A 27,338-nucleotide genomic window follows, 5' to 3' on the forward strand; every position below is an offset into this window, starting at 1 on the left:
CCCCTCCCCTCTGAGAGCTAGGGAGAAATCCCAGGACTTCTGGCTCCGAGCCCCACAACTCCACCATATGGATGTTAATGGGTGTTGTGTGTTGAGGACTGTTTGCAATGGCAAGCTATCACTTTAAGAGTGGGTGGGTCAGGGGCGTGGGGTGTCCTGGTGCTGCTGTCAGTCTTTGGGGATCTGCAGGGAAGCGTGGGACCAGGGGCAGTCTGCAAAGAACCAGCCCAGAACAAGGTGGGCTGCTCTGTCTCTCGCTGCCGTAGGAAGCAGCCTCCTTTGTCTCCCTCTTGTTTTGGTTCTCGTGTGTGATCGTTCTGGATTCCCAGAAACAAAGTCACCTTACGCGGCAGCCTTCCAGCAGGAGCATTTCAGGTTTGTCTCTGACTGCTCTGGGGGGTGCCAGGAACATCCCAGCTGAGAAGGCATCAGAGCACTCTGAGCAAAAGAGCGGCTACTCCAGCAGTCTGGCAAATGGCTCCGAGGTTCCACCACCCCTGTTGACTGGATCATGCGTGTGCAATGCCTCTTCTGATCTCATTTCAGCCTGTCTGTGAAAAATACCCGGACCAGAGATTTGGCTGCATCAGAGACCCCAGCACCGACTTACTGCTTCCCCATCACCATGAAGGCTTCTCTTGCCATCTGCATCCTCGCTGCTCTCCTGGCAGTGGGTGAGTCGGGCTCTGTTCCTACAGGGGCTGATTTCCTGACTTCTCCAACATGGTTAACGTAACTGATTATCATCAACAGAATAATGGAGGCCAGTTGGGAGTGTCTAAATGACAACATCAGAGGAGGAAAGTGCTGGAAGTCCCAAAGTCCCCAGGACAATGAGTGAAACTGTTCGGGAAATAGGAGGAAATATTTATTCTTTAAATCAAGAGAAATGTGTCCTGAATGGGAGCATTTCAGAGCTGGCCAGAAACCAAGGACATTTCTGAAAGGGGGTTTCCCCACAGGTTTGTCTGAAAGGAAACAGATCTGATTTCAGTAGCACGACCTTAAGACGATATAAAAGACATTTCTACCTGATGCCCAGCTGGAGTCAGTTAAATTCAGGGGAATGGAAGGGGACAAGTAAGGGGCAAATCTAGACACATCATGTTCTCTCTCCTCCTCCAGGGTCCTGTCTGCAGTGTGAGGTTTGCTCTGAACAAGGAAACAACTGTACAGGCCCCATGCAGACCTGTGCCTCCGGGCAAGACACTTGTGGCATCCTTCTTACGGAAATCATACTGTGTAGGTGAGATGGATCCTAATCAGCACGGTTCAGAGAACAGAATGGAGGAGCCAGGACTCCTGGGTTCTATGCCAGACCCTGTGGGCTTTCTGCCCAAGGGAGCCTTAGGCTGAGCCGGGCAAGCAGTGGTTCTCAAACAAAAGATCTAGGCAGCAGATTCCCGGGGGCTGCAGTTTTGGCAGTTCAAATACTATTTTGGTGAGAGTCTAGCCATGGTGTTATTAGAAGTGCCATGTCCGTAAAGGAAGACACCCTTTGCACGTGAAGAAGACGTGCTTGGAAGAATACTGCCAAAAGTGCGAGGGTTGTAACCATATGTATGAACTTCCCCACTTTGTTGTAAGAAAGTTTCTCCTACTTTTTTTGGTTGCAAAGTGGTCGCTCAGATCAGAAACTATTTTTTATTTCAATCACCGTGGAGAGGGAGAGGAGAGAAAACTCGAGCCTCCCATAGAAGGAGAAGCCGTCCTAGGGCACCCACCTGGCTGCTCCGGGGGGCAGAGCGGGTGCCGGGACAGGGAGCTTGGGGAAGGGGTTGCGGGACCCTAAAAGTGGCAGCGACTGCACATGAAGCCTCTGGTGGCTGCATGTGTCCACCACAGTCATGCTTGAGACTCAGTCCAGGTGATGAGCCAGACAGCTGAGTCGACTGCTCAGCTCCTGGGTCAGGGACCCAGGCTCCCCATATGATGGGGTCCACAAAACCAGCGTGTGGAGCAGACAGCAGCCTTGGGTAGCCAATAGGAAACAGGAACGAGAGGGATGTGGCCCTCGCTGGGCGTCTGACCCGGGTCAGCCCTTCCTTGGATAAGGTGGTGGTGGAGGAGGAGTTGCCCTGAGACCCCAGAAGCTGGGCACACAGCTGGGCCGTGGGGAAGCCAAGTTCAAATCCCCACTCATCCCGAATCGGGGTGGGGACTTCAGCCCCAACTTCTCCCCTCCTACGGTTGTGCCTGGCCCCTGGCTGGGTCTTTCTGTCTCTCCACGTTGTATGAAATAGTTGAACATTCCCTGGAACCTGATTGTCCCCCGTCCACGGGGAGCAACCAACCCACTGGGATCTTGGGTAAACAGAGGCAACCCCACCACCCGCTCCAGCCCTGGCTGTGCTTTGTGCCCGGCCTTATCTGCTCGGTGCGCTGGGTGATTGTCCGGGATCTAGCCAGGCAGGTGATATCGGCAGGGGACGCTGGGTTTGTGAATCCTGCCGTGGCTAAGGGGTGGCTGGACGCAAGGCGTGGGGATTTCCATGACCCTGCCCGAACCCACTGGTGAAAATGTGGGCAACTAAAGACCTTTATGGGCAGGAGATTCGGGGCCTCCAGGAGTATGCGGTAGCTGAGTGGAGAGCTGGAGGATATAAATGCTGGATTTAGGTGACAAAATCGCTTTGTTTACACCTGTGGGACCTCGGATGAGTCACTTCCCCCCCACACCCTCTGTGCCTCAGTTTCCCTATGCGTAGAAGAAGGATAATGGCACAGGGCATCGTTGTGAACATGGTGACAAGGGGGTGGGCATGGAAGGGAAATAAATCTCTGTCTTCTCCTTCTGTGCAGTGGGAGTTAAGCTCCAGAGCATTATCAGGGGCTGTACGACATCCAGCGAATGTAATGCCGGCCCCTTCTTTTTGAATTTTGGGACGGGAATGAAAACAAGGACGAGCTCTGCCTGCTGCGTGGGAGAGGCCTGCAATACAACCACGGTTACAGGTACATCTCCCCATCTCCGCCTCTCCTTCCCCGCCCCCGCACCTCCGGCACCTGGCACCTCCCACAGGTTAACGTCCTGAAACAGGTCCTCCCGCCCTGCAGGGGGTGCCCCATAGAACCACACAGCCCCTGGCTGGGAGGAGTCTAGTAGGTGGGGCGTTAGGTGCCCCCAGGTGTGAACTGAGCTGCCCCCACCAGCCGCGGGATCCAGGTTTCCTGCTGCAAACCTCCCTGCTGCCCCCGGAGCTACAGCTCCCCCTGGAGGGGGCACTAGGCCAGAGCTGGGCAGCCCCCAGCTGCTCTCCCGGCCCTGACGCCTGCCAGGTCTCATCCCCCGGAGCTGACCACGTTTGCTCTGCTTCCTCCCAGTGCCCCCGGCTGACACCAAACCCAATGGCCGGAACTGCCCTGGCTGCTACGCTTCATCCTCTGAGCAGTGCTGGGACGAGACCGCAGATTGTACGGGAACCGAGACCCACTGTATCAACGCCACCATGACCATAAAACTCGGTAACTTCTCCTCATTTCTTCTGGGGTTATTTTTCCTTTGATGTTTCCCCCATAGAGCAGAAGCGAGACGCTGGGTGGGGTCTGTTTGGTAAAGGCATCGGCTGCAGATCAGGACACCTGGGTTCTGTTCCCAGCGCTGGCCTCCTGGGTCCCCCTGGGCCAGTGTCTTCCTCTCCCTGGGCCTCTAGACCTGCTGCCATCCGCTGCCTGTGTGTGGTTCAGTCTGTAACTCTTGAGGGTAGAGCAGTGGTCCCCAAACATTTTACTTGGGCCCCCCTTACCTCTGTCCATGCCCCCCTTGGTCAGGACCAGGGCCGAGGTCGGGGCCAGGACTGGAGCCGTGGCTGGAGCCACAGCTGGGGGTAAGGCAGTACTCGGGCTCTGGGGCTGATGCTGTTGCCTGAGGGTCGAGAGCCAAGAGCTGAAGCCGGAGCTGCAGCGGGGGGCGGGTCTGGGGCCAGGAGCAATGCCAGAAGCGGTGCCGCGGCCGGGCCACGGTCAGGGCCAGAGGCTGGGGCTGGGACCGAGGGTGGGGCCAGGAACTGAGGGGCCAGGTTGGGATGCAGGGGCTGAGGCCGGGGGCAGGTCTGGGGCCAGGAGCGGCCAGAGCCGGAAGCAGAACAGGAGCCGGGGCGAAGGGCAGGGCTGGAGCTGGAGCCGAGTGGGGCAGAGGGGGGCAGAGTGGCACTCCCTCCCCACCCCCGAACATTCTGCCGTGCCCCCCGAGGGTGCACCCCACAGTTTGGGGACTTGTGTGGTAGGGACTGGCTGAGGCCTGGATCCGGTGGCATACCATGGGGCTCTGGCGCCCAGTGCTTGCATTTGTACCCCCATCGACCGCCCGCACGAATCCTGCTCTCAGCAGCAGCAGCAGCAAGACTCGGCCTAGCCTCCAGGTCTCTGCCCTGCCAGCCCTGGCCCTCCCTGCTCCCTGTCCCCGCAGCACAGCAGTGTGCACCTCTCGCCCAGGGCCGGCACTCTGGTGTGGGTGGGAAGGGAGGCGCGTGCATTGCAGAGCCTGCTGCTTTGCTCCATTGCTCCCAGCCAGCCCAGCAGCCCTGCTCCCTCCGGGTTGGCTCATGTGAAGGGCCTGGCTGGTGGTCCCCGAGGCCAGTGCCCGTGGGCCATGGCCCCTCCAATCCCCCGTCTGTCCACCACTGCCTGGATCCCCCTGTTGTGCCAGGCACTGGACAGATCCCTGCCTGACATGGGGTCTCCTCTTATGCTGAGTGCTGGACAGACCTTGACTGCGATCAGGGTCCCCTCATCTGCCAGCTGCTAAAAGACTCCTAGAGAGATACAGTCCCTGCCACCACAGAGCCGGCAATCTGAACACGCAAAAAAGGATTTTACTCTACATTTGAAAGATGGGAAAACTGAGGCACAGAGCCATGCTGTGACTTGCCTAAAGTCACACAGCAAGGCTGTGGCAGGGTTGGGAATTGACACTAGTATGGCAGAGTCCCATCATGGTGCCTTAACTGACTAGGAAGCCATCCTTCTTAGATATCCCACCGCTCCCACCAGCACTGAGCTGCTGCTTTGCTAGCTGAGTGGTGGGGATAACATAGCCTGATCCAATCCGGGTTTCATTGGTGGGCTCTGGATTGGGCTGCAATGACTTGTGCATATGTGTCAGCGGAGGAGAAGGGGGGTCATCCAAGCCCAGACAGGCTGGGGGGAGCAGAGCAGATGGGTAGATGGAGGCTGTGGGGCACCTTGGAGGGGCCCTGAAGAGAGTGTGACCGTTACGTCCTCGTCTAGCTCGAGCAGTGGAGCTGCTCCCTGACAATCTCCTGCTTCCCCCCAAACATGCAGGTGGAAATCCATCGCAGGTCGTCATAAAGGCCTGCGCTTCTGAGTCCGTCTGTGCCCAGTTAAAAGTGGGTTCTAGTGCCTTCTCAGGGATGAGTGCAAATGTAACCATGGCTGAATGCAAAGCGGCCTCTGGCGCAGGGGGCGTGGCTCCAGGAGCACCTGGGCTCCTCCTCCCAGCCCTCGCTGGGCTCCTCCTACTGAAGCTTCTCTTCTGATTCCCCACCACATGCAACGGTGACATCGACCTCAAGTACACCCCACAGCCTGTGTCAGCTGCTCTCCCCCACCAGGGGTTCTCAGCTCCCGGACAGATTCACCTCCCTGATATGGTGTTCAACTGAATAAATCAAACTGGAGACCAAAGTCTTTGGAATTTTATGTATTTAGTTATTACAACTGGGAAAAAATGAATTCCCGTGGCTGGTGCCATCAAGAAGCCAGTTAAGGACACAAGCGTGGCCACACTGGGTCAGGTGAATGGTGCAGCTAGCCTTGTGTCCTGTCTCTGACAGTGACCAGTACCAGAGCTTCAGATGTAGTGCACAGAACACAACAAGTTTGGAGAAACGCACCCTGGGCTTCCCCTCCCGTCTTCTGGCAGTCAGAGGTTTAGGGACACCTGGAGTAGGGGGTTGCATCCTTGATCATCTTGGCTAATAGCTGTTGATGGCCCCATCCTCCATGAACTGATCTAGCTCTTTTTTGAACCCCATTATACTTTTGCCTGTCACCACATCCCCTGGCAATGAGTTCCACAGGTTAATTTTGGATTACAGGAAAAAAGTATGGCCTCTTGTTTGAATTAAAGCTGCTGCCTGTTAATTTTTTTGGGTGACCCCCCATTGTGCTACTGTGGGACAGGGGAAATACAAATTCTCTAGTCACTTTCTACACACCATTGCATGATTTTGCAGCCCTCTGTCACACTGCCCCTTTGTCGTCACTTTCCGAAGCCAAACGGCCCTAACCTTTTTAGTCTCACCTCATACGGAATCCGTTCCATATGCTAAGATCAGGCTTAGAAAGACCCCAGTGGGGAAAACAGGCAACAGAGGCAGGAGTTACACAGCCCAGAAGAATGTCAGTTCAGCTTCTAATGGGGCCTGGGAGTCAGGACTCCTGGGTTCTGTCCCCAGCTTTGGGAGGAAAGTGGGTGTATTGGGTTGGAGCGGGATAGGGACTCCTGGGTTCCATACAAAAAGGACTGGAGGTCTCTTAACCGTCATACCCCGCAGCACGGTGCCCGCTGCCCTGCTGCTACGTCTGACCATGGCGAGGCCCAGCCCAGGATGTAAGCCAGCTCTCGCTTCCATTTCCCCAACATCACTGCCGATGACAGGATTTGAAAGTGAAGTGAAGTGAAGCGGGGGAAGGTGGGCCGCGTCTACTCTTCAAAGGGGGAATAAAGGCTGCTGGGTTCAACCTGGCTGGGCAGGGGGGTGAGGTCTATGGCGCTGCCGGAGGATGCCTGGGTATCAGGCTGGTTCCCGCTGCCCCACTGCTGCCTTTTCTCTCACGCTGGCGCAGCCCAAGAACAGGCACCGACCTTTGCTGCCGTCTCTGCCGCACCCGGGTGTTTGGGCATCGGTTATAAAACTGATGAACCAAGGTGGGGCCGGGGAGAGGTCGAGGAGGGACAGGACCTGGACAGACCCAGCTGCTCTAAGATCGCCAACCCCAGCTCTGCACGTGAGCCAGGTTCCTGGCCGCTGGCGTGGAGTGTTTGGGAGCTATGGGGCTTTGCTGGGTGCGGTTCCCCCTTTCCTGTCCCAGCAGCCAGTCACAGCCCAGCCACAGGCCATTTTGGCCTGGCTGGAACCGCAAAGCCCACTGCACCCATGCCAGAGTCGGGGGTCTCCCTGGCTCCATAGGACGCTCTCAGACCCCTTGGGCCGTGACCCAGCAGCTCCACTCTTCACGCCCCCAAGCGGGGCCGGGGGCAGACTGGGGTGCAGCAGGGGCTGAGCTCCTGACCGGAGGGGGAGTGAATTGTTGAGATCAAAGGGGTGTGAACCTGCTGTCACGCTGTCTGGATAAGGGGGGCCCTTGAGGTGTATTCAGCAGCTCTGATTACTCCCGTCTACACCAGTCTCGCGTTGGGGGTGTTGCGCTGGCTGGATCAGTGGGGGTGGGGGCAGGTATTATATTGTTTGACATCAGTATGTCAGAATCGTAATAATTCATGTGAGATATGCCATGTCAAGTGCTGTTGGAAAGGCTGTGATGTGCCAAGTTAGATGATGATATTTATGTTCATGTGTTATGTGTGTAATGGAAGTTATGGATGTGGTCGATATATCTGTATTTCAGATTGGGCTGTCTGTGTGATGCCTCAGACAGGATGGCGGCAGAACAATAGCCTGCTTAATGGCCCATTAAGACATTCCCAGTTGCAAGAGGCCAAGAGGGAGGAGCCAGGGATACACCTGATGAGTCACCAGGGCTGGCTCATGTGACTCTGGACTCCATTTTAGTTACAGTAAAATTCCACAAGCAGCATGGCCAGGGCCAAAAGGTATATAAGGCAGAGGCCTGGGGAATCCATTTTGTCTTTCAGTCAGGATTCAGCTTCAGCTACCAACCTACCTCTGGGTCAGCTCATCTGCAACTGAACTGAAGCTGTGAAAAAAAGGACTGAGACCCATCCAGGCACTGGGTGTGTACCAGAAGGACTATACAAACCTGCAAACTCCACAATTCTTCTTGAAACCTGATGTATCTGGACTTTCAATCCTTTGTTTGTATCTGATTTGCTTTGACCCTTTAACATTTCTTTCAGAGTTTCTTTCTTTCTTTTTACAATAAATCTTCAGTTTTAGTTACTGAAGGATTGGCTGGCAGCGTGGTACTTTGGGTAAGATCAAAACTTACATTGCTCTGGTGCCGTGGCTGACCCCCTGGGGTCAGGAGAAACCTTTTTACTAAAGAGCAGAGAGTTTAAAGAACTGGTCTCTGTACTGGACCTAGTGGCCGATTGGGAGCCAGAGACTGAAATGCAGTAAACGGGGGCTGTGTGTATTTGTTTACTGGCTTCTTGTGGGGAATCAAAAGCAGTTTGTGGCTGGTTGGGAAGCCTGACTTCAGTGTCACCCACCAGTGCTGGAGAATATGCTCTCCGTTTGCAGCCTGCCCTGAACTTGGGCAGCCACCTGGAAATGCCTAGGCACGGAAGGGTTATGCCTGCCCTGGGATTTTTGGGTTGAAGTTTCACTGATCTCTGTTGGGGGCACGTGCGCAGGTGAATGGAGCCAATGGTATTCAGACAAGCCGTTCTGGGCTTGCCTTGAGGCAGCCTGGTGGCTCCTGACACCCACCGGCAGCCCGCGGGGTTCCCGCTTGTCTCTGGCCTTTGATTTGATTTGTGCCGGGAGCCGGTTTGCAGAGTGCCCCACCCCCGCCTGTTACGGGGAAGTTCGTTGACCCTGGCTTCCGGATCTGTCACCGCGGACAGACTGCAGGACACTCCACTGGTGTACAAACAAAGGGCAAATTATCGTGGTGACAAACAATGAATTCAAAACCACTGAAGGTGAGAACACACGCAATGGGGATAAACCCCCGGTCCCACAACCAGTAACACAACCCCTGGATCCCCAAATCTCTGGTATTTACGGTTGGTCTTCACTCCTACCCAGCAGCGCTGGTCACCACCTGGTCTCCGTCTGCTTCGGCTCCAGGTCCGCATTCGGCAGCTTCTCGTCCTCGGCCTATGACTCCCGCGCAAACCAGTCGTGTCCCTCCCACTCTGCCGCACGGAGGGACAGCCCCAACTGTGGTAGCGAGTCCCTTAAATCCACTTGGTTGGCTTTCCCCTCAGCCAATCACTGGCCAGAATCGTTTCCCGCTCTTTTGGGGTGTGCACACGGCACTCTACTGTGCACACGGCACGCTAGTTTAGTGCACACGGCACGCAACCCCAGGCTTCCCGCCTTTTTGCTCCGTATCCGGGCAGACTTGCCTCTGTTGGCTTCCTGCCAAGCATCCTCGCCTGATCCCAAGCATGTCTGACTCCATCTTGGATCTGCCATCCTATATGGAGTCTGGCCTGGTCGGCTCCCTTTTCTTAACTGGGGTTTTTTGTTGAGTGATGTCTGGGGAAGCGGTTTGCGGTGGGGGCAGATCACACAGAGCCCCTCGGAGGCAGGGCTGAAACCAAAGCACCAGAAGTGAAAAAAATCCCGCTCTGCTCTGGATCCCAGCCCATCTGGTGGCGTTTCCCACATCACCGGCTCTCCTAGGAACTCTGCCTAGTTTACTGGCCGTGCTGCCAGATTGTATGAGTCCTTGAGTCAGGTTACCCTGCGATCAGTGAGCTGCAGAGCCACAGAAAGATGCTATTCTCTGCTAACGGTGCTCTGAAAATTCAGCCCTCTTGCCCACCCATCATTTGTAGGTTTGGTGATGCAGCGAAGTTTTATTATTCTTCTGTAAAACCAAAACTCAAAGGTTCAGAGTCAGCTGCCAGCATCCGTTCTACCAGCAGGGCTGACCACGTGTAGCACTTCGGCCGTCAAGTGCAGATGTGTCCTTTTCATTGTCCACCACACAGAAACGTGGGAAGTTGCTGAATGTATTGTGTGTGAGCCGTGTTCTTCTACTTTCTCCCTCATGTCTTCATAGAGTCATAGAATCCTAGAATATGAGGGTTAGAAGTGACCTCAGGAGGTATCTAGTCCAACCCCCTGCTCAAAGCAGGACCAACCCCAACTAAATCATCCCAGCTTGGGCTTTGTTGAGCCGGGCTTCTAAGGACGGAGATTCCAGCACTTCCCTAGGTAACCCATTCCCGTGATTCACCACCCTCCTAGTAAAAAACTTTTTCCTAATGTCCAACCTAGACCTCCCTCCCTGCAACTTGAGACCGTTGCTCCTTGTTCTGCCATCTGCCATCACTGAGAACATCCTAGCTCCATCCTCCCTGGAACCCCCTTTCAGGTAGTCACAGGCTGCTATCAAATCCCCCCTCACTCTTCTCTTTCGCAGACTAAACAAGCCCAGTTCCCTCAGCCTTTCCTCATAAGTCTTGTGCTCCAGCCCCCTAATCATTTTTGTTGCCCTCCGCTGGACTCTCTCCAACTTGTCTACATCCTTTTTGTAGTGGGGGGCCCAAAACTGGACACAGTACTCTAAATGCGGCCTCACCAATGCCGAATAGAGGGGAATAATCACTTCCTGCGACCTGCTGGCAATGCCCCTCCTAATGCAGCCCAATATGCTATTAGCCTTCTTGACAACCAGCACACTGCTGACTCGTTTCAGTCGGGTCGGCTGTCTGTGCAGCACCTGGCACAGTGAGGACCTGATGTCAATTATGGGGGGAGTCTGTGCTGCTCCTAGTGCAACAGGGTGAGGGAGGTGCCAACTTGGTCTGCGCAGCTCCTGGCACAATGAGAAGCCCTGATATCTGGCAGGATTTGTGCAGCACCTGACACGACCTGGGCCCCGGTCTCAGGCAGCTCTCTACATGGGCTGGGTTTGATCCTCAGGAAATCTTAGCTGTTTGCTTGGAGTGGATGTGATTTGTTTGCTGGGCCACCCTTAGGCTTGTTGGCAGCTTCCACCTTATCATCTGGCTGCAAATTTGCTTTTCCACCATAGCCTGGGACCAGGGCATCGCCGTGTCTCGCCGTGCTGCTCCCTTCCGGAGGGGCAGATTTCTCATAAATTGCAACATAAACGTAGCCCATCAGGGGGCGTCTTCCTGCCCCAGGACAGCAGCGAAGGGGCAATGCAAATTTCACTGGTGATGCAGCAGGGGGTCGTAATGTAACCACTCGAGATCAGTATTTCCCCGGAGCTGGGGACTGGGACAGAACCCAGGCGTCCTGGATCCCAGAACCCCCTGCTCTAACCACTAGACCCCACTCCCCTCTCGGCACCACAAATAAAAACCAGGACGCTGGCTCCCTTTCCTTTAACTCATTATCTCCCATGCCTCTCCTGGAGGCAGGAGAAGAACCCAGGAGACCTGATAGCATGGCTGAATCATAAATGCTGTTCCACACCCTATATTTGTTTGCCTTAATCCCAGGTGTAGCTCTACAAATATCAATGGCTGTTTGTTCTGCTCTTTCCTAGTTTGACTGGCACCCAAACGCTCTGACAGGCCCAACCTCTACCAAGAAGGGATACCTCCTTCCGAACAATCCCACGGCAGCCCCACAGATGCACGGTGGTCAATGGGTGAGGTCAAGATTCCCTACCCAGAATTCGTCCTGTGTGCATTCCCTTAGCTGCCCCATGTGCTCACCCTGTGGGTTGCAATCTGGTGCCTTTTGCCAGTGGCTCCACCCTCCCATGCTCTGACTCCCCCCCCACACCCCACTTAGAAGGGCAATAAGGCAGTGACAATGCACCCCAGGAGAAGCACTAGTGGAAGGGTGGGATCCCCAAATATTTATTCTACCAGTCAAGGTCCGGGCCTAAAATCTCACAGAGAGATCATAGAATCATAGAATATTAGAGTTGGAAGGGACCTCAGGAGGTCATCTAGTCCAACCCCCTGCTCAAAGCAGGACTAATCTCAGCTATATCATCTCAACTAGGGCTTTGTCAAGCCTCACCTTAAAAACCTCTAAGGATGGAGATTCCACCACCTCCCTAGGTAACCCATTCCAGTGCTTCACCACCCTCCTAGTAAAAAACTTTTTCCTAATGTCCAACTTAGACCTCCTGCCCTGCAACTTGAGACCGTTGCTCCTTGTTCGGTCATCTGCCACCACCGAGAACAGCCTAGCCCCATCCTCCCTGGAACCCCCTTTCAGGTAGTTAAAGGCCGCTATCAAATCCCCCCTCACTCTTCTCTTTTGCAGACTAAACAAGCCCAGTTCCCTCAGCCTCTCCTCATAAGTCCTGTGCTCCAGCCCCCTAATCATTTTGGTTGCCCTCCGCTGGACTCTCTCCAACTTGTCCACATCCTTTTTGTAGTGGGGGGCCCAAAACTGGACACAATATTCTAAATGCGACCTCCCAGGCAAACTCCCTCCTTCTCCTTCTGTTAGCCGCCCCTCTGTTCGCCGCTCAGCTGGCTCGCAGCTGGCTGCCTTTTATAAGGCTGGGGCAGTTGCCCCGCCCCCGCACTTACCCCTCAAAGCCCCACCCCCGCCATTAACCCCACCTGGACCCAATCAATCACTCAAACAGACAAACCCCCAACTGACAAAATGGTCCCTGTAATAATGTATCCACATGTAGCACTGTGAATAAACTCTAAAGAAAGTATCAATTTCCATGACTGCCCTTTGAAACAATGTAGCAAAAATTTCCTCTCACTGCTGGCATTTAAAACCCATTCACAGTGCGGTGTGTGTGTGTGTGTGTGTGTCTGTGTGTGAGAGAGAGAGAGAGAGAGAGAGAGAAATCTTTCAAAGCCTTAAAGGGACAAACTGCAAAAGGTTTTCTGGGCATTTAAAATGCATTCACCACTCGGGGAGAGGGGGTGGTGAAATCTTTCAAACCCTTAAAGAGACGAACTTCAAAGAGCTTGTGGGAGGTGGGGGGGGGATGATCGCAGCTTGGATTTTAAACCCATTCACCGCGTGGTGAGAGGGGGAGATGCTGGCTGTCTTGCTTGCTGAGAAGAATCCTACCGTGAAGTGAGGGACAAGGCAGCCCTCCCCTGAAAACTTTTTTCAAGCGAGGGAGGGATAACAGATTACATACATTAAATTTTCAATGTGATATCAGCAGATGATAAACATAATGTTTTTTAACACACAAAACAAACATTAAGCCCTGGATAAGCAACCAACAAAACACATGAGATCCCCCTCACCCCCACCCCCCAAAACAATGTGCAAGGACAGAAATGTTAATAAGAAAGAAAACTCACTAGATGTGCCTTCCACGGGATCATTCGTGCTGTCCTTTGTGCTGGAGGACTGCTCGGGGGGTCAGGAATAACTCCTAAGATCTCAGCTCGACTCCATGCTGGAGCACGTTTGGGCTTTGCAGTAGCCATGCTGAGAACAATGGGAAAGCTCTCTCCATGCTGGCAGCAAGCACAGGAAATGAAGAATCAAATCTTCCCGGGGCTGCTTTGGGGAGGGTACTCTGAAATGGGGCACCATGGGATACATTCTGGAGGCCAATTAATTCAATTGCGACCACACTCTCACTAATTTGAATTAACAACTAGGAATTAGGTGCTACACCACTTGCAGAGGTGGTCTTATTAATTCAGTTATACAGGCACCTTAATGCAAATTAACAGTAGTGTCAGTTAAGACAGTCCTGCAATTAATTCAGATTAAGGGTCCTTAATTCGGAATAAGTCGCCAGTGTAGACCAGCCTCAGATTGGGCAGAGCTCTGTTCCCGACTGGCTGGGAAGGGGTAACCTCAAGCTAATGGGGCTAATTAAGTGCCCGCCCAAGACCTATTAAAAGCTCTTGCTCCAGTCAGAGAGCTGTGGGAGTTTGGAGCTGTGGAAGTGTAGAGCCAGGAGCTGAAGGAAGCAGAGCGAAAACCAGAAGCAGGAGTGGACTAGGGAGACAGAACCATGGTAGGGAGAAGCTGCCATACCAGGAGGGTGGCTACTAAAGTCTGGTAAGGGCAGCATGGGGAAGTAGCCCAGGGAAAGACTGTAACAGTTCAGGCGCACCAGTAGCGGGAGGCTGCTTCCATCATGGTCCCTGGGATGGTGTCTGAAGTAGAGGGTGGGCTCGGACACCCCCACTGGCCGCAGCTGGGACGGCCAAAGCTCTCCCCAGAGTAGGGGTGAAGACCCCACGGGCTCAGCCAGGGGTATACACAACGGTGAGGGCTGACCACTGAGGGAAGCACCAGAGCCAGGGGTGCCGGGCGGATGCCCCATCAAGCGCCACAACACAACTGGTGTCAGGGGAGGGATCTCATTGGTGCAGCAGCCAGCCTGCCTGCCCTTCCACATGGAGGACGTGGTCAAGGTCTTGATACAGGGCACGGGGGCCCAGCAAGAAGCTACCAGGGTCCAGGCGGTCACCCAACAAGAAGCAGTGTGAGAACAGCAGGAGATGAACCAACTGATAATGAATCACATCGGTCAAGACCAGGTTGTACTACAGGAGGTAGTGGCCCAGCTGAAGGCCCTGACCACAGGGGCTCAGGCCCATGACAGGCCACATGCCCTTAGGGCTACAAGCTACCTCCAACAGATGACTGCGGGAGATGACGTAGAAGTGTACCTCCTGGCATTTGAGCGGACGGCCCTACGGGAGGTCTGGCCCCGAGACCAGTGGGCCAGTATCCTCACTCTGTTCTTGTGAGGAGAGGCTCAGAAGACGTAGTATGACATGGCCGCCGAAGCGGTCACTGACTAGACCCAGTTGAAGGCTGAGATTTTGGCCAGATCCGGAATAACGACAGCCACGAGGGCCCAGAAATTCCACAAATGGAGGGACCAGGAAGCCAAGTCCCCATGATTCCAGCTGTTTGACCTGATCCACCTGACATGGAAGTGGCTGCAGCCTCAGACCCATCACCCGGGGCAAATACTAGAACTCCTGGTAATGGACGAGTACATGAGGGGGCTGTCCCTGGACCTGCGAGTTGGGTAAGCCAGAACGGCCCCTCCTCCTATGATGACTTGATTGTGCTGGTGGAAAGGCGATTCATGGACAGGGAGCTCTCACGACACCCCTAGGATGAACCCCTTTGCTTCCTAAGACCCATCCCAACTCCAAGAGGCCGGCTACCGGAAGACACTAGACGAACCTGGGCAAGTAACAAGGATTCTGGGGAGCAGCCAGATGCCACTGGGGGACCAGAGGAGCCAGCCAACCATCTTAAAAGATAGGGACCTACCCAGAGTGAGGTATAGGTGCTATACGTTTAGAGAGCTAGGGCACATTGCTGCACAATGTCCTAACACAGAGGAGCCCATGCAATGCAGTCTGGGAATGTATACAGACCCATGCACCCTCATCCACTTGGTGGGGATTGCACTGACCCCCCCACAGGTACACCTGACCAGTGAGGCTGACAGGGATGGAGACAGTCACCCTGGTTGATTCTGGGAGTGCAGTCATTCTGGTCTCTGGGAAACAGGTAAAACAACACCAGCTAACTCAGGCCAAGTGCACCAGGATCACGTGCATGCATGGGTCCGATAGCTACCACCCAACCGTCAAGGTCCAGATTGAAGTCCTGGGGAACATTACCAAGGTGGCAGCTGGTGTGGTCCCAAAGCTCCCCTACCCTGTCCTGATAGGCTGAGACTTCCCTGGCTTCAGAAGCCTCCTCCCACCGGAAGAAGGGGGCGCCCCTTAAACCACAATAACCACCGCTGTGAGTAACCAGACCCCTGTTTTCATGGAATTAGCCCCAGAGTTGTTTTCTTACTCCAGGAAAGCCCGGAAAAGCCGACAACAGAGGAGGGCAGACAAGGCCTTAGGGACCAAGATCTTGGCCCAGAACCAGAGAGCCACCCTCATGGGAAGAGAAGCTAGGGCTAAGGAGGGGGAACCTACTCAAGTGCAGGATGAACCAGAGCCTAGTCTCGGCCCCAGCGACACCGAGCTCGGGGTTGGAGCCGAAGCGCGCTCCCTAGGGCTTGGTCGGGTTGGCCCTTTTCGGGAGACCAGTTGAACAATCTCTGATATGACAATGCCAGGAAGGCAGTGGTTGAAGTGAATGGGGTAGGGAAAAACCAAGGGCCCGGGGCCCTACTTCATAATAGGAGGGACCTACTATACGGAGAAGAGCATGTACAAGGGCAAGAGATTTCCCGGTGCCTCAGAAGCACCAAAGGGCATTATTACAGCTGGCACATAGCCACCTTTTTGGGGGGCATCTAGGGGTGACGAAAACCCTGGATCAGGTCCTATGACGTTTCTTTTGGCTAGGAATACATGCTAAGGTAAGGCACTACTGAGCCTCCTGCCTAGAGTGTCAACTGCACAGCCCCACCTGAGGGCTCCTCTCGTGTCGCTGCCTATCATAGACGTCCCATTTGAGCGGGTAGCTATGGACCTAATGGGTCCCCTAGGGAAGTCAGCAAGGGCCCATCGACATATACTTATCAAGTTGGACTATGCCACTAGATACCCGGAGGCTGTGCTCCTCCAGAGCGCGACAGCCAAGGCAATAGCAAAAGAGTTGCTCCCAATCTTTGTGCGGGTAGGCATACCCAAGGAAATCATAACGGACCAAGGGACCCCCTTAGTGTCAAACCTGATGAAGGAATTATGTACAGTGTTCCACGTCTGATCCATACGAACCTCAGTCTACCACCCCCAGACTGACGGCCTGGTGGAACACTTCAATAACACATTAAAGGGTATGATAAGGAAGGTGGTAAGTCAGGATGGAAAGGACTGGGATGTCCTGCTCCCCTACCTAATGTTCACCATACGGGAGGTCCCCCAGGGATCCACAGGGTTCTCCCCATTCGAGCTCTTCTATGGCCACCACCCCCGCGGCATACCTGACATTGCTAAAGAGCAGTGGGAGGAGCAGCCCAACCCGGGGAAGAAGGTAGTAGAGCATGTGATGCAGATGAGGGACCGGATTGCTCGGGATGCCCTTACAATGCGGGTGCACTTATAGAAAGCACAGGTGGCCCAACAGTTCTACTATAACTGCCAGGCGAAGATCCTGAAATTCCAACCCAGAGACCGGGTAATGGTACTCATGCCCACAACCAAGAGCAAACTCTTGGCCAAGTGGCAAGGGCCTTATGAAATCATAGAAGTTGTAGGAGAGGTGGATTATAAGGTACAGGAGCTGGAATGCCAAAAGCAGGAGTGAATCTACCACATCAATCTACTGAATCCCTGGCAAGATAGGGAGGCTTGCGTAACCACTCTAGAGCTGCCACCCCAGGGAAAAGGCCCCCGTGAAGATGTGTGAATGTCTGACAGATTGATCTCAGAACAACAGGCTGAAGTCACTCATGACATGGGGTCTCTTCCCTATAAAATGGGACAGAAAAATGAAGGCTGGAGATTCGGGTCTACAACATCACATCAGCCAGGAGTACCGATGCGCATCAGCAGAACCTTGCTCCTCATCCTCATGCTCTAGTCACTGGCCAGTGACTATCATGAGCACCAAGAGGCTGGTAACTATGACATCTGGAAGATCCCTATGTATGTTTGTCTGTCTCCCTGTCTGTGTATGCCTGTCAGTCTGTGTGAGTGTGAATGAAAGCATCAATTAAAACGTGTCTCTGTAATTGTAGTATTGATATAATGTTAATACTGTTTTCCTAGTGTTTACATTATTATAAAATTATACAAAGTGCAGACAGACTTGAACTAACATTTAAAAGAGTAGAACAGTAAGAGTCAGTTTGAGGTTTTAGCTTTTGATTCAGACTGATATGCCTTTTGGTAGGAAGAGAGGGGCGGTGCTGTGGCTCTGTTCTTACATATATTTCAAAAACAAAATTTTGGCCAACACTCAGCTGATAGAATGCAACCAAGATGTGTTCTTCAGCAAACTGGGCTGGACCACAGAAGCCTACCATCATAACACCACGAATCCTGGGGCCAAGGTGACAATAAAACCCTACTGAATACCGGAAGCAAAAAGGGAAGAGATCAGGGTAGAGGTCCGGAGGATGGTAGAGATGTGAGTTATCGAAGAATCACATAGCCAGTGGTCCAGCCCAATCGTGCTGGTACCCAAACCAGATGGCACTATGAGGTTTTGCAATGACTTTCAAAGGTTAAACGAGGTATCCCAGTTTGATGCGTACCCCATACCATGGATAAATGAGCTGGTTGACCAATTGGGGAAAGCACTATTCCTGACCAACCTGGACCTCACTAAAGGATATTGGCAGATCCCACTTGCAGAAGACGCTAAAGAAAAATCTACTTTCTCCAGCCCCGAGGGGCTATTCCAATACTCAGTCCTCCCTTTTGGGCTACACAGAGCCCCAGCCACCTTCCAATGAACAAATTATTATGTCCACATGCCGAGAACGCCGCCGCATACTTGGATGATGTGATTATACACACCCTGGACTGGGAGAAACACCTGCAGAAGGTAGGAGCAATCCTAGATGCTTTGCAGAAGGCTGGCCATACCACTAACCCCACTAAATGCGCAATAGGACTGGCAGAAACCAGATATCTGGGGTACATTATCAGGAGGTTTGTAGTAAAGCCTCAGCTAAACAAGCTGGAAGCAATACAGCACTGGCCTCAGTCAATCCGGAAAAAAACAGGTCAGAATGTTCCTGGGCATTGTGGGGCACTATAGGAGGAGGTTCATTCTCCACTTCACCACTAGAGCAAACTCTGATAAAAGCCTAGGGACCAGATATAGTAAAATGGATAGAAGTGGCTGAGGAAGCCTTCGCAGATCTCAGAACCACCCACTGCAGCAACCCCATCCTGATAGCCCCAGACTCTGCAAAAGAATTCATCTTGTAAACTGATGCCTCTGACGTCAGGCTGGGGGCAGTTCTATCCCAAATGGTGGGAGAGGAGGAACACCCCATCCTATACTTAAACTGCAAGCTTCTCCCCAGAGAACAAAAATACGCGGTGGAAGAAAAGGAGTGCTTTGCCGTGAAATGGGCAATGGAAAGCCTCCATTACTACTGACTGGGGTGGCAATTCACCCTTGTCATGGACCACACCCTCCTCCAATGGATACACCAGAATAAGGAAAAAAACGCATGGGTGACCAGATGGTTCCTAGCATTACAACCATTCTACTTCCGGATACAGCACAGGGCTGGCAGCAAACACAGCAATGCAGATAGTATATCTCAAGCACACTATTTTTAGACCTAAATAGCCCAACCCTGCGGTGTTGAGCGTGTGGGGGATGTGTGATAAGATATGACCAAGTGACTATGAGAGAGTCACTGAAGGCAGATATGTAAGCCTCAGATTGGGCAGAGCCCTGTTCCTGGCCAGCTGGGAAGGGGTAACCTTAGGCTAATGGGGATAATTAAGGGCCCGCCTAAGTCCTCTTAAAAGCTCTTGCTCCAGTCAGAGGGCTGTGGGAGTTTGGAGCTGTGGGAGTTTGGAGCTGTGGGGGTGAGGAGCCAGGAGTTGAAGGAAGCAGAGAGACAACCAGAAGCAGGAGTGGACTAGGAGGACAGAACCATGGTAGGGAGATGCTGCCATACCAGGAGGCTGGCTACTAAAGTCCGGTAAGGGCAGCCTGGGGAAGTAGCCCAGGGAAAGACTGTAACAGTTTAGGCACATCAGCAGCGGGAGGCTGCTTCCATCACGGTCCCTGGGCTGGTGTCTAAAGTAGAGGGTGGGCTCGGACACCCCCACTGGCCACAGTTGGAACGGCCAAAGCTGTCCCCAGAGAAGGGGTGAAGACCCCACAGGCCCCAGCCAGGGCTATATGCGATGGTGAGGGCTGACCACTGAGGGAAGTGCCGGACCCAGGGGCACTGGGTGGACACCCCATCAAGTGCCACACCACAGTACCAAGAACTTTGCCAAGGTAGAGGTTTCCAATCCCTTTTTGTGGGAAGGGGAGCTGCAGGGGCTGCTCACCCTCTTGTAGGGGTGCAGGAGGACTCTGATCCCTCTGCACGGGTGAGCTGGGGGGGTCGGGAGTTCCCATCCCATTGCATGGGGCTGCAGGTGGGGAGATATTTGCTGAGAGCAGCATGTCCAGCCATTGCTGGGACAATTTTAGACCCTGCAGCAGGACTGGGATCCCGTGGGTCCCTCAGGACCTGCTTCCATAATAGTGACAATGAGAGAATAATTCACGAAATAGCGCGGGACCAGGTGGGAGTGGGAATCACGGGGAGGGACGGGGGCAGGATGAAAATAATAGCCCTCCCTCGCTGTTAACAACAGGAATGTGCCAGTCACCAGCTACTTCTCTCTCTCTGAAGCTTTGCGCTGCTGCTGATGGCGATGCTGCCTGCAGAACATGGCAGCTGGAGAGCAACAGATGCTAGCCGGGGGCTCTGCCCCCCAAATATAGAAATCAAACTATGCCCATGGCTGTCCGCCATTACCGGAATTTTCTCTTGTACCCTGACAAGAGTTCACCTGCTCTAGGGGTACGCATCCCGCCCTTTGAAAACCACTTGTGTAATTTGATTGCCCTGCAGGAAGGGAGGAGAATTTGTCAGTGTGCACAGATGCCTGATGGGCAGGCAGGGCCAGGCTGGCGAGGGGAATACGAATTTATAGACTCTACCAGAAGAATCAGGCTTACCCGTTTTAGTTTCATCACAGCAGGTAACTCAGCCCTTCTATAAAAAGAGAGAGGCTGGTACAGCTTTTCTGCTTTGCTGAAATAGCTACCGACTTCACCCCAGGCACACTTTACTCAAAGGAGTGTTGGGTAAGTGATACCCTGCTGAGCTGTTGGTGCTCTAACCACTAGACACCACTCCCCTTCTGGAAACTGGGATGGATCCCGGGAGTCCTGGTTCCCAGCCCCCCTCTGCTCTAACCCACTAGACCTCACTCCCCTCCCAGAGCCAGGCACAGAACCCAGGATTCCTGGCTGCTAGCCCCACCCCTAGCCAACATGCAAATTGGGCAGCTGATGGGTGCGGCAGGGTCGCATCAAAGAGAAAACACTGGTGAACTCCAGGTCTCTTCCCAGCGTGTGCAAACAGCTGCCTGAGACTGAGGGGACAAAGGGTGAAAGAGCCTCCCGCTGCTGCACCGGAGAGGTGACTCTCTGATTCCCGTGTAAACTCTTGGCCTCCTTCAGCCGGGACCTAGGAAATCAGCTCTGTCCCCCCTGACCAGGGAGCAGGTGGGTGGCTGATTACGCAGCCATCTGTGGGGAAAGTGAGGCAGCTGCAGAGCACTGGCAATGCTGTGATACCTCCCAAAAGGTGGGACATGCCGAAGCACAGTGCACAGCGGTGGGTGTGGGAGGGAGACGGCAGAGATTGCTGCCGCCAGGGGGGAGGGGGAATTTCTCTCCCCCAGTCTGAGGCTGCCTGGTGGTCTGTGGCAACGTGAATGACCCCGAGGGGGTGGGGAAGATATCACTGCTGTGTGGTGTGGGGAGTAAAACGCCACCTCGGGGGAAGGGGTCAGTACAATTCCTCTTCCCTCCAGGGGAACCTGGGGTGATGGTCAGGAGGCCCAAGGTCCTGATCCGCAGGGATGGGGACACAGAAGGAATTTGGCCCTGGAGGAGGGATATGGGTTTGGCCTAGTCTGGGCCCTGGGATCCCCCCGCCGTGAAAAGTAGCGCATGGTTGAGAGCCGCGTCGCAAGGACCTGGACGTTGTGTGTTGAGGGCTATTTCCAATGGCAAGCTGTCACCTTCAGAGTCAGTGGGTCAGGGGAGTGGGGTTTCCTGGTCCTGCTGTCAGTCTTGGGGGCTCTGCAGGGAACCATGGGACCGGAGGCAGTCTGGAAAGAACCAGCCTAGAACAAGGTGGGTTGAGCTGTCTCTCACTGCCAGAGGGAGCAGCCTGTTCTGTCTCCCTCTTGTTTTGGTTCTTGTGTCTGATTGTTCTGGATTCCCAGAAACAAAGTCACCTTACGCTGCAGCCTTCCAGCAGGAGCATTTCAGGTTTGTCTCTGACTGCTCTGGGGGGTGCCACGAACATCCCAGTGACGAAGGGGTCACAAGTGCGACTACTCCAGCAGTCTGCAAATGGCTCTGAGTTTTCACCCACCTCTGTCAATGGGATCATGCGTGTGCAATCTCTCTTCTGATCTCATTTCAGCCTGTCTGTGATAAATCCCCTGGCTGGAGATTTGGCTACATCAGAGACCCCCCAGCACCAACTTATTGCTTTCCCATCACCATGAAGGTTTCTCTTGCCGTCTGCATCCTCGCTGCTCTGCTGGCAGTGGGTGAGTGGTGTTGTCAGTTGGCGTGCGTGTGTGTTTTTCCCATGTGCAGTCCCAGCTCTGTGCTGCAGACCATGGACTTGGTTCGGTGGTGAAGGCACTTTGCCAGACTTATTGTCGATGGAGCACGGTCCTGGTGACCTGGCTGCATGGTCAGGGTACACTAATAATGTATGCCCGTGACAATGGACCAGTTCAGTCAGCAGCGGGACTTTCTCCTGCCCCTTTGGCCAGACAAAGGTGCCTCCCACTGATTTCTCTTTTATACCTTGATACAAGCCGGTTACATATCACACACTCCAGACGTGGTCAGTCACCACCCTGCACCTTCTCCTGCTGGTTCGAACAAAAACATCTCCATCCATCACTCTGTCCTCCTATCTTTGTCTTTACTTGGGGCCGCTGTGGTCCCAAACCGGCTCCCAGGGTTGTGTTTATGCCCTAGCTTTACGTTGGGGTGGACCTGTACTCGCCTTCTGGAATGTGTGAACATGAATACCCAATGCTGGGTACCTCTGAGGAGTGCCTGTGTTTTAGCAACACTAGCAATACAGCTGCCAAGTTCCTGTTTTGGACCATGACTGTAAGCATGTGCTTTGACACGGGGCCTGACTTTGATTCAGGCCTCAGGTCTTACATGTCAGCTCCAGTCTTTCTCTTTACTACAAGTCTGGCTCTGATCCTATAAGGGCTCATTTCCTGACTCCTCCAATGTACCGAAAGCTCAGAGCAGCCTGGCAGCTAAAACTGTCCATTAACGTAACAGAAATAACAGGGCCCAGCTGGGAGCGTCTGAGTGACAACAGCAGAGGAGGAGAGGGCTGGAAGTCACACAGTCCCTGTGACAACGAGTGAAACAATTGTGGAAATGGGAGGAAATATTTATACTTTAAATCACTAGAACCGTGTCCTGACTGGGCATGTTTCAGGGCTGGCCAGAAGCCAAGGACATTTCCCAAAGGGGATTGTCAGTTTTCTGAAAGGCAGCGGATCTGAATTTTCGTAACAGGAGCTCCCGGCAATACGAAGGGCATTTCTGTCTGATCCCCACTGGGTGTCAATCAGCCGTAGCCCCACTGGAGTCAATGGGGCCAGGTCCCCAGTGGTGGCCGTGGGGCGTAGAGCTGCTCTGCAACTACTGGCAGGTGTCCAGCAGCTCTTGCTGCCCCATGAGGGAGAGAGCGATACCAGCTCACAGCCGTGGGGAATCTCCTCTCTTATTTGTGAGGTGGGAAAAACCACTGGGGAACTAAACACGGCAGCACAACTGGGGAGATGCAGCCATGGAGCAGCATGAAATGTCTGGAGCCAGCTGGGACCAGGGACAAACCTGGGGCAGCGTGGTGGATGAGGGACTCCAGGGCGCTGTACCCGGAGTGCCTCGCAGAGCTCAGGGGAAGGTGAGGGAGGGACAAATCCAGGTGACTCATGTTCTCTCTCCCTCTCTAGGGGCCTGTCTGCAGTGTGAGGTTTGCAGTGGATCGGGAAACAACTGCACAGACTCCCTACAGACCTGTGACTCTGAAAAAGACACTTGTAGCGTCGCTCTGACAGAAACCAAATTCGGTGGGTGAGATGGACCCTAACCAACACGGCTCAGCCAACAGGCTGGGGGGCTAAGACACCTGGATCCTTTCCTAATCTCGGCTCCGGGAAGGCAATGGGCTGGATGGTCTGAGCTGTGGAGAAGGAGCCTGGACGCCTGGGTTCCATGCCAGACCGTGTCTAACTCCCCAATGGGGCCTGTGGCTCAGCCCTGCGATGCCAAATCCCTGAGGACGAGCCAGCCAGAGTGCCAGCGGCCCACTGAGGATGGATGCACAAAAGGCAGCACATCGAGCGCTCCGCCCAAGCCAGCCAATGGGAAATGTGGAGTTCAGCCCCCTAAGTCCCGGCCCCTTAAGTCCACAGCTGGGAACCCCTCGCCGGGCATCTGACCCGGGTCAGCCCTTCCTTGGAAAAGGTGGTGGTGGAGGAGGGGCTGCCCTGAGACCCCAGCGTCTGGGGCACACAGCTGGGCCATGGGGGAGCCAAGTTCAAATCCCCACTCGTCCCGAATCAGGGTCGGGACTTCGGCCCCGATCTCTGCCCTCCTACGGTCGTCCCTGGCCACCGGGTGAGTCTCTCTCAGTCTCTGATTCTCCCACTTCACAGGGAGTGTCCAGACCACCGGGATCATTGCTACACTGGGGGCAATCCCACTGCCACCTCCTCCCTGGCTGTGCTGTGTGCAGGGCCCGATCCGGTGCACAGGCTCGGAGCGTGTCTCCTGGATCAGGCCCCATGGCTGATATCAGCAGAGGAACCGCTAGTCTGAGGATCCTGCTGTGGCTAAGAGGTGACCTGGATGCACGGCATCAGGATTTCGGTGGTCCTGCCTGTACCCATTGGTGGAAACATTGGCAATGAAAGGCCTCTATGGACAGGAGATTTGGGGCCTCCGGGGGTAGGCAGCAGCTGAGTGGGGAGCTGGAGGATATAAATGCTGGATTTAGGTGACAAAATCGCTTTGTTTACACCTGTGGGACCTCAGGTGAGTCACTTTCCTCGCTCTGTGCCTCAGTTTCCCCATGGGTAGAGGAAGGATAACGGCACAGGGCGTCATTGTGAAGACGGCGCCAAAGGGGTGGGCCTGGAAGGGGAATAGATTGCTCTCTTCTCCCCCTCTGCAGAGGGAGAAAAGTCCCAGAACATTATCAAGGGCTGTGCCAAATCCAGCCTCTGTAAAGCCAGCCCCGTCTCTGAATTTGGTGAAGGGACTGGCAACACGAACAATCTTCGCCTGCTGCGTGGGAGACACCTGCAGAACAATCAATGTTACAGGTGCCTGTCCCCATCTCCACCTCTCCTGCCCCACCCCTGCACCTCCGGCTGCCTGGACCCAACCCAGGTTAACTCCCTGCTGCAAACTACGCCACTCCCCTGTTCATCGTCCCTGGAGATACATCTCCCCCTGCAGGGGGCACCAGGGCTGAGCTGGGCAGTCCCCAGCTGTTCTCCCGGCCCCGATGCCTGCCCGGGCTCGTCCCCCGGAGCTGACCACGTGTGCTCCGCTTCCTCCCAGTGCCCCCGGCTGACACAAAACCCAATGGCGGGCGCTGCCCAGCCTGTTACGTGTTCCTCTTCGGGCAGTGCAGTGAAGAGACCATAGATTGCGTAGGAGCTGAGACCCAATGCATCAATGTCACCTACAACCTAACTACTGGTAACTTCCATTCATTTATTCAAGGGTTATTTTTCTTTCTTGTTTCCCGTCCCCCTGTAGGGCAGAAGTGAAACGCTGTGTGGAGTCCGCTAGGTAAAGGTATCGACAGCAGATCAGGACACCTGAATCCTGTTCCCAGCTCTTGTTTCTGGTGTGATCTTGGGCCAATGTCTTTCCCTTCCTGTGCATCTGGTTAGTCTCTAAGATATTCGTAGTAGGGACTGGCTTAGTAATGAGAGCCCCTGGCATGTCAGGTGCTTCACAGACCCCCGATCCATAGTGGGGTTTCCTCCTCTGCCAGATGATGAACGCTTCCTATTGAGATACAGTCCCCGCCCCAAAGAGCCTGCAATCTAAACAGGCAAAAGAAGAATCATTCTCCCCTTATAAAAGATGGGGAAACTGAGGCACAGAGAAGTTCTGCGACTTGCCTACGGTCACACATCAAGGCTGTGGCAGGGATGGGAATTGAGCCTAGTTTTGCAGAATCCCATCAAGGTGCCTTAATAAATTACAAAGCCACCCTTCTTAGAGATCCCACCACTGCCACCAGCACTGAGCTGCTGCTTTGCTCGATGAGCTGGGGAAGGGGGAAGGTAATATTGGCTTGATCCAATCCTGGTGTCACTGGTGGGCTCCAGATCGGGGTTGCAAGTGACTTGTTCAAGGATACACAGGGCGTCTGTGTCAGAGCGGAGGAGAAGGGAGAGGCTGTGGGGAGCACAGCAGATGGGGAGATGGAGGCTCTGGGGCACCTCGGAGGGGCCCTGAAGAGGGGGCAGCCGTTATGTCCTCGTCTAGCTTGAGGAGCGGAGCTGCTCCCTGACATTCGCCTGCTTCCCCCCAAAGAGGCAGGTGGGTATCCAGCGCAGGACGTCATGAAGGGCTGCGCTTCCGAGTCCTTCTGCGCCCACTTGAAAACAGATCCAGAAACCTTCACAGGGATCAGAGCAAATCTAACCACGGCCGAATGCAGAGAGGCCTACAGCGCAGGGGGCGTGGCTCCAGGAGCAGCCGGGCTCCTCCTCCCAGCCCTCGCTGGGCTTCTCCTATTGAAGCTTCTCTTCTGATTCCCCACCACACGCAATGGTGACATCGCCCTCAAGTACACCCCACAGCCTGTGTCAGCTGCTCTCCCCCACCAGGGGTTCCCAGCTCCCGGACGGTTTCACCTCCCCGTTACAGTGTTGCACTGAATAAATCAAACTGGAGACCAAATTCTTTGGAATTTTATTTAGTTAGTTATTACAACAGGGAAAAAATTAATTCCTATGGGTGGTGCCGTCAAGAAGCCTGTTAAGGACAGAAGCGCGGCCGCACCGGGTTATGTGAACGGTGCAGCTATCCCAGTGTCCCAGTGACCAGTACCAGAGCTTCAGGTGCAGTGCACAGAACACGGCAAGTTTGAAGAGACCCACCTGTCTCTTCCCCTCCCTCCTTCTGGAAGTCTGAGATTTAGGGACACCCAAATATGGGGTTGTGTCTCTGACCATCTTGGCTAACTGCCATTGATGGCCCCATCCTCCATGAACTGATCTAGCTCTTTTTTGAACCCCATTATACTTTTGCCTGTCACCACATCCCCTGGCAATGAGTTCCACAGGTTAACTGTGCATTGTGGAAAAAGTACGGTCTCTTGTTCGTATTAAACCTGCTGTCTGTTAATGTCACTGGTTGACCCCTGGTTTTAGTACTGCGGGACAGGGGAAATAGCAATTCTCTAGTCAATTTCTCCAGGTCATTGAGTGATTTTCTAGCTCTCTATCGCATCCCCCCTTCATCGTCTCTTTGTCAAGCTGAACGGCCCTAATCTTTTTAATCTCGCCTCATATGGAAGCCGTGCCATGCCCTAAGATCAGTCAACAGAGGCCAGGAGCAACACAGCCCAGGAGAACATCAATTCGGTCTCCAACAGGGTTGGGACCTGCCGAAGGAGCCACATTACGAAACGGACATGTTGGGGCTGGGAGTTAGTCTTGAAGTAGTGGCACTGTGGGTCTCCCCCGTGAGAGCCCGGGCCTAGCAATAAGATGGGGAGAACAGGTTGTTCCCAGAAAGCCTGCATCACAGTCAGAGGCACGGGAAGCTCTGGGGCTCTGCGACACTTTCTTC

General features: G+C 54.1%; 1 pseudogene; it reads left to right on the plus strand.

Moving 5' to 3' along the window:
• The first annotated feature begins 625 nt into the window (after nt 1–625).
• On the plus strand, nt 626–26,296 carry LOC137165119 (uncharacterized; annotated as a pseudogene).
• Nucleotides 26,297–27,338: the final 1,042 nt, after the last annotated feature.

This window comes from Emydura macquarii, unplaced genomic scaffold (assembly GCF_026122565.2).
Source record: "Emydura macquarii macquarii isolate MOO-44397 ecotype Brisbane River unplaced genomic scaffold, CSIRO-AGI_Emac_v2 contig_2764, whole genome shotgun sequence".
Taxonomy (NCBI): Eukaryota; Metazoa; Chordata; order Testudines; family Chelidae; genus Emydura; species Emydura macquarii.